At 41.2% G+C, this 14,588-nt stretch overlaps 1 long non-coding RNA gene across 1 annotated transcript in view; it reads left to right on the top strand.

The window, feature by feature from the left end:
* The first annotated feature begins 10,483 nt into the window (after positions 1-10,483).
* Positions 10,484-14,588, top strand: part of LOC139698972 (uncharacterized) — a 273,657-nt gene continuing 269,552 nt past the window's right edge. The window contains exon 1 of the long non-coding RNA XR_011703035.1: positions 10,484-11,547. This is a non-coding gene — a long non-coding RNA (uncharacterized lncRNA). The remainder of the gene's footprint in view (positions 11,548-14,588) is intronic.

The raw sequence follows: 14,588 nt of genomic DNA, 5'->3' as shown, positions 1-14,588 counted from the left end.
ATGATCTCATATTTTGCTGAAGTATCAGAAAATGGAGTAAGTGGACAGAGTCAAAACTGGATATGTCCAAGTGATACTTAGAGCGTACTTATTGAGCGTGCAAATAGGAACTGCTTGAGTGAAAATGTCGCATGATTTCAAAAATATTTTCCGGATTTCGCCGTGAACGCTAGGATGCCGTTTGAAAAACCAAGATTAAAGTGACAGCGTTGGCATCAAATGTTGAAAAGTACATGAATAAATAAAAACTATTGCCTCATAAATGGAATATTAGAATAATTGTACTTATAATTGAAGCCTCAAGTTGCGGTAGACCTTTTCAGTTATATGAGTCCCTGACGTCATATCCTCAGATTTTCGTCCGCTCTTAGAAGGTATTAGAGGAATTGCATACTACAAGAAGAGGAGGGCACATAAAATGGATGGACCCTGGTCTTAAGGCCCATTTAGCCTATATCCCTAAACTCTCCCCATAGCCTCGAGAGTAGCTTCGTTTCCTAATGGCATGTCGTTAAGGAAACGCGCTGCGTTTAAAATTAATCTTTGCGGGGGACAAAATTTCGCCTTAGTTCTTTTGCCGTTCATCCATTGGCCTACGCGCGGAGGCACAGCATTATTCCGAACAATTTCGGCGTATCCACTTTGAGGACATATCGGTGAGACCACCAGGCTGAGACGGGTTTGCATGGCATTACTTTGCTTAAAAGTCAGCGATCCCATTTGACATTGTTCATGAGGTTTATTATAACGAGTTCGAGGAAAACATTTGTCTACAAAATTCCTGAAAATTTATTCAGTTAAAACTTTTTCGGTTAAATTTTACGTAAATGGCACAGCTAAAATATGTGTATTTATTTCATGAGTTGTGAATTTTTTTCATGCATGAATTCCTTAAAGGGTTGGTAATATAAGGGGAGAGGAGAATCAGTTCAAATATATTTGATGTGTTTTTCGTAGGAAAATCAAAAGAAATAAACCTTCCCTACTATAATTTCATGTTAGTGACAGCGTTTAGCTAAATTGTCGGATGAATGGTTAGTATGTAATAAATTTATCAATAGTTGTTCTGTACTGCATTTTCACTGTTTCTTATCCTTATAATATCAATCCTTTATATGCACTGTATTCATGCATCCAGTTTTTCGGCAATTTTCGTTTTATTCTTTCAGTGAAGGTAAAAAGCATTATACACTGTTCAATATAAGAATAAATTCGTAGTTGGCCATTTATAGCAATGGTAAAACTCTGGAGTGACACGCATTTAAAACAAACTCAATGTAGAAGTACATCCTTTTTTATTCTCAGTGACCCCAGATACTTTAATTTGCGTAAGTACAAGACCGACCTAAAGAGCCGCTCACATTGAGTACCTATTTTTTTGTGTGTGTCTCGCCTATGTTTTCTCATGACACTCAGTTATAGATTATTACGTCTCTCGCAAAGTGAAACATTACATTATTCCAAAAATAACGAAGAAGTAAAAAGTAAAACATGAATACAATTTCTCCACAATCTTTATCCTGCATTCATTTAATTCTCTACCAGGTATTAAAAATTACGTTAAGTGCAGGTGAGCAACAGTAACGTACGGGTACTTAACAGTTTTCAAATTTATTTGAAAAGAAATTTAAAATTCTTAAGTGTAACATTCCGTAAATATGATTTTTCTGGACCTGAATACACGATAAAACGAACTGGAAGTGTATTAATTTATGCAGGATGCTCTTAATCATGTTTGAGTGCTTCCATCTCGGCCAAAACGAGCAAAACGTGAATGATGACTCCGGAGGTGCACAACAAGTTTGATTCCCTACACAGCGCATGAAACTTGTAGCTGCTTTATTTGGGTTTTTTTCCTTAGGGATTTTGTGGAACAGGTTTAATAGAATAGTGTCTCACTGGAAGCTTAAATTTGGAAGGACTTTCAAGGGAACAATGAATATTAGATATTTATTGTCCTAAATCTGACCTATATAACTCAACTCTTGGAAATATTTATCTTTTCCATATATATTTTCCTTTCAAAGATGTACACTATAGATATCACACCCTGTAGGCGAAGGATTGTCTTTTTTTTAGTAACGGACTGCATTAAAATATTATCCGCTGAAACATTACTCAAATATCACTTTTGATTACCATATAAATTCACACTTTTGGCTTGGAAAGTGAGTCAATATCTTCTGCTCACTTAATTATCAGGGCAGGGATTTTTTTTACGCACCAGTATTCCGTTTAAACCGGCGCAGTTACCCGCAGTGATATTCTCAGGTTGATTTTTTTAACTGACAAATCGATCTGTCATAACTATCATATCCAGTACCGAGAATTGGATCTAATAGCACTATAATTCAAATACAGCCCAACCCCATGTGCACATACTAATATATAACCACTAGTATTACAGTTCAAGTATATTTAAAAAGTTCAAGTCTAAAATATATGTATTTCATTTGGGGAAAAAAACTTTCGGGAGGACTTGTTTCAGATAACAATTTGAATAACCCTATAGTTCAATCGTCTCGATTTACTCTTTTAAGCGCTTCGAGCCAAGCCTCGCGAAATTCAGTTGTGAGTACTTAACATAATTTTTAGACTCCCCCTCCCCTCTTGCACGCCTAGGATTTGTTAAGGGAACACTCACAACTTCCATGAACTTTAACGCCGCCAATCCTGTTCCTCCGGCCTTCACCAACATAGGGCCATGGAAATGAACTTCAAATGGCCTTTGAAACTACGCTTGGGTCTTTTTATGCAGCTCTGTAGATAGCGACGGAGACCAGAGGAACAAGCTGTACGGCTAGTAGTACGCACTTGGGACATAGCGATAAAACTAGCTATTAACCGTCAACATAACGGGGAGAGGGATGATAAATTCCTTTTCCAGTCTGGAACATCTTTTTCATCATAAAATAGTCACCTAGAGCTGAACGCGACAACGAGCTCGCACATAAGTATACTAAAATTCGTGGAATATTTTAAAACTTTTTTCTCCATATATCGTCCTGTATGATTGTAAGTTGAGATTTTAAACGGCAGACGACCATGACAAGTACCTTGAGCGAACATATTTAAGTTTATCGTGCATTTTTGGCCTCTCTAAACCATCCGTGACTCAGACCATCAGGAGAATATGAACACTTTTCCGATGAAATGACTTCCCCTATCATCGTCATTCGTATAAGTATGATAAGAATATATGATCCCGGAAGCACAATGATAGTTTATTTAAGTTAATTCCCAAGCAAAATGATTGTGGGAACGTGAAACTTTGGTATACCAGGAAAAAGCATAAAGGCCGAAGAAAATGCGATGTACGCGGAGTGCATTACATGTGAAGTGCTTGCGGTACAATCAGAAGAAATAGAAGTAGGGTGAGGAATGTGTGGCTATGAAATAATTTGGATGTAGATTCATCACATTACTCATAGACAAGTGTGACAGAAATGTGCTACGCAAGTTTGGTCTTGTTGGGAAAATGAATGAAAGTGAAAATAACAAGCAAATTGGTGAGAAAAAAGCTAGTTTTTTAAAGAGGAAAAAGTAGGTTGAGAAATTAACCTGCCACTTCAAAATACCCCGCAAGCCACCGCAAAGGCATTCGGTGGAGGCTATTTGGGCACCATCCATTCATGTACAAATGTATGTAGACTTACACATGAATTTTTATACAGTGCTAGTCAACCGGGTTAGGCGTGTTTGTTGATGGGTCATAGCGCTATACACTTCTGTGCTCCTCAGCTATAGCCATCATGATAACAATTACTCCATACATCATGCTATAATTTCTCATTCTTAAGCTTTTCATACTTTCTATCTCCTCCGAGTCCAACCAAAATGCCATTTTATTTTATCCATTTCTCTACACATCCTCATCTCGAAAGCCTTCAATATACACTTATCCTCTTGCCTCAATGACCAAGCTACGAAGCCGTACAGAACTACAACCGATATACAAGTTCAAACCTGCATTATATTTTACATCTTTACTTGGGGGGGCCGTCATCAACTCACACCTATTCGTGAACGGTTCTTTTCCTAACGCGATTCTCCTTCCAATGTCCCCAACTATTTGTTCATAGTTGGGCGCCTGACAAGACAGCCAAGGTCATTTAGAGGTAGGAGGGTTATTCGATAGAGGTGTGATGCTCAGGTAATAGAAAATTAGAGAGAAACCTGGTTGATATCGGAATGAGCCTACTCTTAGCGATAGGCGCCAAGGGGTCCAGAATTGAACGTCCCATACCACGAACGCTATACTCCCTATGGCATCCCATATATGGTCACGGCTACCACTTGCAAATTTGGCATCCTCGAACATTCGGAACCGAACCACCAGGAGGGGGAGTACCAGCAGGTATCCGAAACATTTCCCCCAATTACATGACGTTACACCGGCTCTATTTTATGTTCTCCAACTTTAATGCTTATCTCTGCATTTTAAATTTATTGAGAAGCTCTTAACTCCGTTTTCTTATGACTTATTGTAATTTCACATTATGTATATATACACATCTATATGATTATATATATAAACACAGAGGTAGATTTTTAAAACATAGAAACACAAAGAAAGGACACTCACATATGTAGTTTTGACGTTTCGACGGCTCGACCGTCGTCATCAGTATATATATATGTTGGTCGCGGTAGTCCAGTGGGTAGAGCGTTGGACTGCTGACCGGAGGGTCTCGGGTTCCCGGGCAAGGCACTGTGGGTACCTGCAGCTCTACCCAAGCTAAAGTGATTTTTCGGGTACCAGGTCTTCCTGGGAAACCATAACCGGCACAGGGAAAGAAACTGGCCCCCCTACCCTGATGTGTGAATTTTCACACGCCGTATAGGGCTTAGTACTGGGTGATCTCTACCATCACCTACTAAACCGACCCTCGGGTTGATTACTGTGTTTATGGTTTTATATATATATATATATATGTATATATATATATATATATATATATATATATACCACACACACACACACACACACACATATATATATATATATATATATATATATATATACCACACACACACACACACACACACATATATATATATATATATATATATACTATACTATATATATATATACTACCTTGTATATATATATACTATATATATATACTACCTTGATCAAAAAGTTCCCGGAATAACCACCGTGTGGCGCTCCCATCGTTCCGATTTGAGTTCTGTTTTTTTTTGTTAAATTGGTACATCTGTTGTTGATATTCCCTTTAAATCTTAGTGTCATAACTTGACATTTGCAAAAGTTACGTAGCCAAGAGTACATCTATCTCTGTGTGTGTTGGCGATTTTTTACAATTTCAGAAATGGATTTAAATTTGCAACAACGAACTTGTATTAAATTTTGCGTAAAAAACGGATTTAGTGGCGCACGGACGTTGGAAATGTTGGAAAAGTGTTTCGGCAACGATTCTCTAAAAAAAACGGTCGTTTACCAGTGGCACGAGCGGTTCAGAAGTGGTCGTGAGTCTATCGAAGATGATGAACGCAGTGGCAGACCATCGACATCGAAAGTCGGTGAAAAAATCGATAAAGTAAAAGAAATGTTGGTCAATAACCGCAAATTAACCATCAGAGAAATAGCGGAGGACTTGAACATTGCCTATGGATCCGCCCAAGACATTGTGGTTAATGATTTGGGTTTCCGTCGTGTAGCAGCAAAGTTGGTTCCAAAAGACCTCAATTTCATGCAAAAAAGAGACCGTGTTGACGTCGCAAAAGACATGATTTGCGAGGCTGAATCCGATCCCACATTCATCAAAAGGATCATTACTGGAGACGAGACGTGGGTTTATGAGTACGACACGCAATCCAGACATCAGGCAAGTGAATGGCGTTCACCAAATGAGCCGAGACCAAAAAAACCACGTCGTTTTCAGTCAAAAAAGAAGGCAATGCTGACGGTTTTCATGGATTACAACGGTGTAGTGCATCATGAATTTTTGCCAGAAGGCCAGACAGTAAACAAAGAGTATTATTTGGGCGTTATGAGACGTTTGCGTGAAGCAATTCGCCGAAAGAGACCAGAAATGTGGGCAGAAAACTCGTGGATTTTGCACCATGATAACGCACCGTCGCACAGTGCTATCATTATTCGTAATTTTTTGACGAAAAATGCAACAAATACCATCCAACAGCCACCGAATTCACCTGATTTGGCTCCCTGTGACTTCTTTCTGTTCAATCGAGTTAAAAAACCATTACGGGGAACGCGTTTTAGCAGCCGAGAGGAAGTAATGGAAAAATCGCAGGAAGCACTGATGGACATACCGAAAACCGAATATAAAAAATGTTTCGAGGATTGGATCAAGCGCTGGCATAAGTGTGTTGCAGTCGATGGGGATTACTTTGAAGGGGACAATATAGATTTAGATGAATAAACTTGTATTTTTAATTTTCTGAATAAATTCCGGGAAATTTTTGATCAAGGTAGTATATACCGGTAATATACCGGCTAAGGGAGGTTTGGGATGGACACAACCACGGAATAAATATACGAGTATTGCCTCTCCTAAAAAAATAACCCAACATCCTATTCTACAACATATCCCTCTTACGTAGTCTCTGTATACTCCCTTCTTCCCTTCATCCCGTGCAACATCCCTGTGCTATTCTAAGTTTGCCTGACATTTTTCCCTCTATAACAGGCTTCATAATCCCTTTGCCGATCAATACGCCCTTCGTCCATTTTTCCTGTCCTCTTGTGATATCTTCCAACAATCCCCTCTCTTCGCCCACCATACCTAGCACTTCCTCATTTGTTTTCCTTTCTGTCCACTTCACCTTCTCCAGCCTTCTCCACTGTTTCGAAAGCCGAAAATCTCCATCTATCATCCTGCTTCAGTGACCATGTTTCCTCTGCATATTTCCTCTAAAAACTACGCTCCATACCAAAGTTTTGACGAGGCTTTTCTTAACATCTTTGCTCAACGTCCCATTCATCTACTCTCTCCTCCTTGTGAAAGCCCCTTTGCCTAGTGCAAGTCTTCTCCTTGAATCCCTAATACTTGGACCATTTTGATCCAAATCACTTCCGAGATACGTAGACTGTTCTACCTACTTTAGTTTTTGCACTCCCATTTTAATGATAATTTTAGCCTTCCTCTTTCTGGAAAATGGTATATATGTATTGAGTGTATGTATGTGTGTATATATAAGAAATATTTTTACTCTTGTGATCCGTTCGATTCCGCCTTCCCCACCTCTATTGTGTTCGTCCTTTATGTGTGTTCCTATCCCTTTTCCTTATATCTGTTTCTGTATGAATGAGTATTTATTCGCCGTTTGGCGGGATTTCGTGTTTGAATGTGTGTGTGTGTGTGTATATATATATATATATATATATATATATATATATATATATATATATATATATATATATATATATATATATATATATATATATATATTTATATGTATGTGTGTGTGTGTGTGCGTGCGCGCGTGTGTTCGTGTGTGCGTGTGCGCGTATGTATGGTCTCAAACGTACATTTTTGAGTAAAAAATGCAGAAATGCTGACGTTTGATTTTGACTACACGTACGTAATGTTCGAGAAAAAACAATACTTGAGAATGTCAGCGGTAGAGTATTTTATCTCCTATTGTACGCTAGTGATTCAGTTCGCCAATGCAACGTGAGGCAATATTATTATTTTCGGGTGAACATAGAATCCCTAGTTCATGGATCTTCAGCATTTAAAGAACTGAAGAACAATGCATGAAACAATGTCGGATTGTGACAGGGACGGAAGGAGTACCATACAATAGGATTGGTAGATGCGTATAAGAGAAATTATGTAAAGGGATTCGCTTTAATTTTGTAACTTTATACCATACTTTTCTTCATGGAGCTCAGTCCAAAAAGGAACGGCATGATATGAACGGAAGGATATTTTGAAACCGTAGAATTCAACGAAAACTTTTTTGGTTACCATTCTGCTATAGTTTTACAACATAGGGATTGATGGGAGAATGATAGGGCGGGTTCAGTTAATATAATATAGACTTAGTCGCCTCCATCACCGGGAAGTACATTTGTACGACTGACTGGTATTAATTTCTGTATAGAACACCATGACCACATGGTGCAAAACCTGTATTTGGCCGTGGGTGGTTAAAATAAGAGGTTAAGGATGAAAATACCATTCCCGAAGGCGTGTTTGAAGAGTTTTAATGAATTTATTGTGAGTTTTCTAGTCGATACGTCACTACCACCGTTAACTAGTTTTCGTGCCTATTACGTAGGTCGATTAAAGGCCATTGTTGAGATGATAAATTCGTACCGTTGCGTCATTTACTGCACTATTGTGTAAAACACATCATAAAACAAAAATTGATGATTACGAGGAAAAAGTTACCACTAAATATGTTGGACAGATGACTCCGCAAATCCAAAAGCCAATTTACGAATCATATAAAACTACGTACCAAATATGCAATATAATAAATCGTAAAAAACATTGTGTCAAATGTTCACAATATATTTTTTATTTTATTCATTTTCATTGGAAGACTTCATACAAGAATATAAAAGGCTTGTGTATTGACTTTGAGGTCTGAAAAATGGCAGAAAAGGGCATAATGACAACCAGTGAATCATGCGTTCTTTCAGAATACTTTTTTGAAATTGCTCGCTGAATTCGGCGTGGACAAGATCAACTAACTGGTCATTTCCGCCAAGGAATAGGGCCGAATATGAAAGAACTAGCTGAATTGGAAAAAATGGTTCCATTAACAATCTAATTATCATGTTTGTTTCGATATTAGTCATGAATTACCTTCCTTGTAGATTTGTAAACTCAATTCATAAATATACTTGATTTTCCGTTTATTGTCGTCCATAAAAAAGTTTGTGGTCAGAATGAATCAATCGCAGGTAACTTTAGCGGCAAACAATGACTGCTATTTCATCGGATCGGCTAGGGAATTATACGCGATTTTTCCAAGCATAGTTCAGTCGTACGCCAGCAGAGGCGCGGACGTCGTTTGAAAACGTAATTGCACTCACCCAGGCTTCTCGCCCTGCTGCCCTCCGCCCCAGAGTTTTCCCTTTGTTTCGCCTCACTCTTTTTCGTCTAACCTCTATCCATCTCCCTCTTACTTATATTCGCTCATTACCTCCCCTCCTGTCCGCCCTCCGCTACGCCACTAACTCTTGATCCCTAGCCGACTTTTCCCCTCCTTTTCTTTCGGTCCCTCTCCCCCATTGCTTCCCCTCCGCCGCCTCCTCCTTGTTCCCCTCCCTCCCTCTCCGCGCTCTTCCTCTTTCCCCTCTCCCGCCGTCGTTCTCAGGTTCGGCGTTCGCTGGAACCCGACGGCAGCAGTTCATTCCTTCCTCGACCGTCGCGCGAAGTGGTCGACGCGCATCCGTGGCCGTCAGGAGACCTTGCCGCGAGCTCTCGTACTCCTCCCGAAGAGGTTTTTGCCGAGCGCGCGTCTGTATAAATTTTTTCTTTCGGGAAAGGCTTCCCCCCCCGGAGTGCGAGAGAGGAAGAAAAATATACAAACATGAGTGGGAGAGGGTGATCAAGTGTTGTGTGGTCGACTTGTTTTTTTTATAGCCCACTGGAAAACAAAACTTAACACTCGGTGGTTTGGGAACTACGCGTGGTGATAGTGCGCGTCTTACAAGGATTTATCACTTTCTTCATTAGAATTCGGAGAGGTTATACTTGAAAGTATCGTCAAGTAATCTCTAGAGAACTGAAAATACTGTGTTTCCGCCTCCGTTGGACGTAAATGCATGCGTCTACTCCATTCTGCCAGCATGTTTACTATGTCCTTAAGCGTAAAGTGAGTAAAACAAGAGCGCGAGACTTTAAACCTTTGTTCAATTGTACAGAGGATGGAAGAGCGATTCGACAAATCCGTCGATTGACACCAAACGAACTTGAATGAGTGAAACTTTTATTGAAAGAAGGTCCGTAGTACATTGGAATCGCTGAAAAATCGTCGTGACAAAAGTGAGCGCTGTTCCCAGTCTCTTCCGCCTTGAAGAGCGGGTTGTGTACGCCGCCGAACGACCGACGAACTCCGCAAAATTTTTCTCACCCCAGACCGTGCAAGTCGAGTGGTTCCGATCACCAGTGGGGATGATCCAATGAGAGACCGCATCCGGCATTGGCGACACCAAAGTGTCGTGTGTGAAAGAAACAAGAAGTTTCGTCGCGAGGAATCGTGAGTCACTTGGGCGAATCTTTCCCTTTTCTTTTTAAAGGAAGTAAGACCGCTTCTTCGGAAAGAAAGGGGAGGAGTTATTCTCTCGTGCGCTCCATATCCATGCACCGGCCTTGCTTCTCTTCAGCGCGTGTCTCACTCCCTGACGTAACATATATCTCTCCCGTCTATTCAGGAAACTGGGCGGGGGTGGGAGGGGCGTAAGTTTCGCGTGGGTGGATGCCAAAGGGGCAGTCGAAACGGTGTGAGCGAGCTGGGAACAAGGAATGAGTCTTCTCGCTCGCTCGCTGGATTTCTGCGCGGGTTATTACTAGTTGTTTTTTGTGTTTCCTTTCTGGGAGTGCGAGTGTGTGTTTGGTGAGGGAGAGGGACATGGAGGAGAAGAAATAAGACAGCCAGTCATTCTTCTTCCTCTCGAGACTTCACCGGTTTCTCCTGTCGGTGGAGAGGGATCCTCACATATGCACACTCAAATCTTTCGTCACTGCCTCGACAAGAAAAATGCATAAGAAAGCCGAAAGCCTTCCTTCCGCCTTAGCGTAGTCCGTTTGGTGATTTACGCGTGGAACCGGCGATTGTGAATGGCTTTTGGCGAGCTGACGTTTGTTGGATATCGAGGAATGCCCCGAAATTGTGCTGGGAGCTACTCTCATTGTCCCTCATAGCATATTCATAATCAATACAATTAATTTCTCAATATTAAAAATTAATATGTGTATCAAGTGTCCGATGCCTACTTACTCCGACACAATTGTGAAAATAACCACTTAACGATGAACGAGAGGAAAGGTTTCCACTTGTGACTACATCGTGCACGCATTCGAGATAAATAATTTTCATTCCAAGAGTGTGCAATTAACGACGAGAAGAGATATCGTAGCATTTTTTGTGTATGGGCGATTCAGGTGTACTTTTGACCCCCCCCCAATTCATAATAAGTGTTTCGGTGTAATTTTTTTAGTATCGGTGTTAAAATCTTCATGTGAGCATATATCAAAAGTTCTGCAGTTAGTGACCATTCCCGTCGCGCAGTCTTCTTCATCGGAGAAACCCTACCCCAACTTCCTTGAAGTACTCACCCCAACGGGATTGGTTTTTCCGTTGTGACGGAGGTTGTTCAGGGTGTCCCGGTGTGTGTGTTGTGCGTCAAATTTCCGTTCCCATTCATCGTCCCTCACCGGGGGCCTTGGCCGGGGTGGTTTGATTCCCCGCCCGGTTAGACTGCGGCCCTGCTCCGCCCCCTTCCCCTCGAAAACACCGAAAGCGGCGGGCGGCGAGGATATTCCCGGAATCGCTGCTGGTTGCTGAGCCGTCTCTATTCAAGGGCTTTTGAATAAGATAAAGGTGAGTTGTTTGATGACTCATTGGCTTCTCGCTCCACATTTTCGATCGCGTGTGTTCTCCGATTGCTTCGTGTGTTGCCGCCTCCCACGCTCCCATAACCTTCGCCTTCGCGTGGTGTACGGTGCTGGTGGGGGTGACCGAACCCTCTCCCACCCGCTCGCTCGAGTCGGCGGCGGATGGCCTCTCGGGTGGAACAAGGGGGAAGGTAGGTGCGGTTCGGAGGGGAAAGGGGGAGAGGGTGGGAGGAGGAATCGCTAGGTATTCCCCGTGCCTTCCCGTGCCTTCCATTGTGCTCTCTCGGAAATTATTCGCCCGAGAATAGCGAGGGAATAAAATCAGGCGCAACGAGGATATCACCGTGATCACCTTTAGATTGACGAGGAGTACATACTTATGTTCGTACGCTCTGCTGAATGAGCGGTAGACACGAAAGATTGGCCTTACCGAGAAGTTATCTTGCGCTTGATTCATCTCGGAATATCTTTGTCAATTACGTGCACCTTAATTTTACCGGGAATATTTTGTTTCCCCGGCGACGAGAGCTTAAGTCGGTTTCAGTTATTTTTTCCAGATACACTAGGGGTGCGTGATTATTTGTTTTACGCAGGAACTTAGTACTGCTGCATTTCGCACTTCGTACGTCCCTAGCAGGCTTCCGCAAGTTACTGCCTGACGTTTAATTGTTCCAGGATTCTCGATTAAATATTTCTCGAAAACTAAAGCCTTGAAATAAATGAATTACTGGCGCTTGTCAAAACAAATGCACCCGGTCTTCTGGTATTTCACAAGGTGATGGTGATTCAGTATTGGCACTGAGGGATAAATTCACGGAAACGGTCGATCACTTTCCGGCTCCTTCCGGCCCGGAGCGGAGAGCAGGGGGCAAGGAAGTCCAGCATATGGCACTCGAATCAAATCGTGGGTGTCGGAATGATCAGCATGGCTTATCGCTACGGTGGGACGAGCAAGGATCACTTTTCATTTCTTCGAAAACGCAACAGACGGCGGCCGAAACTTCGTAACAAATTTCGAATTACCACCCTACGAAAATTGCGGAATGTTTTCGATGTAGATACGGTTATCGATGTGAGGCCCTGGCATATGTGATGCTATAGTAAGAGCCCATGGTGATGGGGGCAGGTTTTTTTATTTAGATGGATGATAATATACGAAGCCTTTTAGTTTTGAGGCGAGCCAGAATGGCTGTATTTTTGTGCAGCTGTGTTTCTATGATCGAGATAAATTTTTGTAAGGCTTTATTCGCAAAGAACCATGACTTAGCTTAGGCGTTGTTGAAACATTGTCTGTAAATATGACCATTAGCCTTTTTTAAATTTGGTAAGTTAATGCATTACCTTGTTCTAACGGCGTGTGAATCTGTTACCTTTTGGCCAAATATGCACACACCCAGCGTCATAATACTACTATTCCAGGAAACTGAAAACTTTGAGCAGTAGGTAGCGCTCATTAAACAGATTTTCAAAGTTATCCGAAAGGAGAACCGTTTCGTTTTCTCTTATTTTTTACCTTTTCTGTGACTATAAATGCGACAGGCTGTTGGGCATTTTCTACGCTGACTTCCGGGCGAGCGACGCATCGCCTGCGGTGCGACTACAGTGACGCAATGCCATTGGGTATGAAAATCACCGGGGAACGTTTCTGTGAGCAAATTTAAACACTAAGGGGTTTGTTATACGCGAATATTTTCCCAGTCCTATTTTCCAAAATGTGTTGTAGGTCACTTGCTCGAATTGTTTAGTCTCTGATATCGACTGACCATTGCGCAATTCGATGGCTGGGGACTATTTTCGCCTGCGTATTCATTAATATCGACCAATTTCTGTATTATTCCTCGTCGTCTTTGCTACCTCACTTCTTGCTTAGTGCTCTGAAATTCTGCTTAGTCTGTCTAAAGTAAACAAATTTTTTATTACGTGTACAGGAGCGACTCGCTGAGGCGTGGGAACAAATATAAAGTTCCTTTCCCACCATTTTTCACGGTGATCGAATTTCATCATATAAACATGGATGTGATCCCACCCTGTGATAACTTGATGAACTCGGTTTTTTAACATATTGAGCATTTAGTGAGGGTGATAAGACAACCGTTCCTTGGCCACACGTCACTCAATCACGATAATTTGAATTCTTTGAAGTTACAAATTGTCGATGGCCACAATTATGATAAATGCCTGAGTGAATGAAAATATGTTTTAAAGTGTGCTTTTCGGTCTTTGAAGTGAATAGTTTTCTTAAAGGTCAAAAACGATGGTTGGAATCATTTCACGGATTAAAATAATGCAAGAAGGGCAGTGAAGGATACTTTTTTATTGTGAAATTGTCGATTGGGAGTAGGCAAAAAAATCGGTCTTCAAATTGGAGTGGCGAAATTCCTTTCGAGGGCGGTGGAGTGACTTTTCCTGGAATGAGTTGTGGATTTTATTGGCCCTGGCCTCCATTTCTCTTCTCAGGCCATGAGGCCAATTGCACGTTCGATTGTGCGTCCGCAGTCTGCCCGACGTCACTCTTCGGTCTGTCTTTTAAACCTAGCGAGCACTATAACTGGTTTCTAAATGAGTTTGTCTTGTTTTAATGAACAAACGTTTAGTTCGTCTGCATGTGGGCGAATAAGTAATTGGGATCATAAGCATTTGTACTATTCTCTGTGAATAAGCGTTTATGCCAAATCAATTTCCAAATCTGTTAGAACAATTTTGGGTTTTCTTGGCCCGTTTTGAACCGAAATCGTAATGGAAAAACTAGGAAAAAATACTGAGCGTTTCTCTCCGTTTAGTATGTGATCCACGTAGGCCATAGCTGGATTCAATCTATATTGTCATTGATCCCGGAAATGCCATTTAAAGAAAAAAGCAGTTGGAAAAAAGAAAATATGGCTCGTCGCTATTAGAATATGTGAATTTTTGAGTTAATTTAGAGCGCAGAGAGTTGTACTTACTATCACGTATTAAAATACTCATTATTGTCTTGGATCTCAAGGGATTAACAGCTCCCATTTGCACTTTCCATAGGGGAATTCTCCC

This window comes from Hetaerina americana, unplaced genomic scaffold (assembly GCF_022747635.1).
Source record: "Hetaerina americana unplaced genomic scaffold, ioHetAmer1.1.p SCAF_9, whole genome shotgun sequence".
Taxonomy (NCBI): Eukaryota; Metazoa; Arthropoda; class Insecta; order Odonata; family Calopterygidae; genus Hetaerina; species Hetaerina americana.
This window is presented reverse-complemented; position numbering and strand designations above follow the sequence as displayed.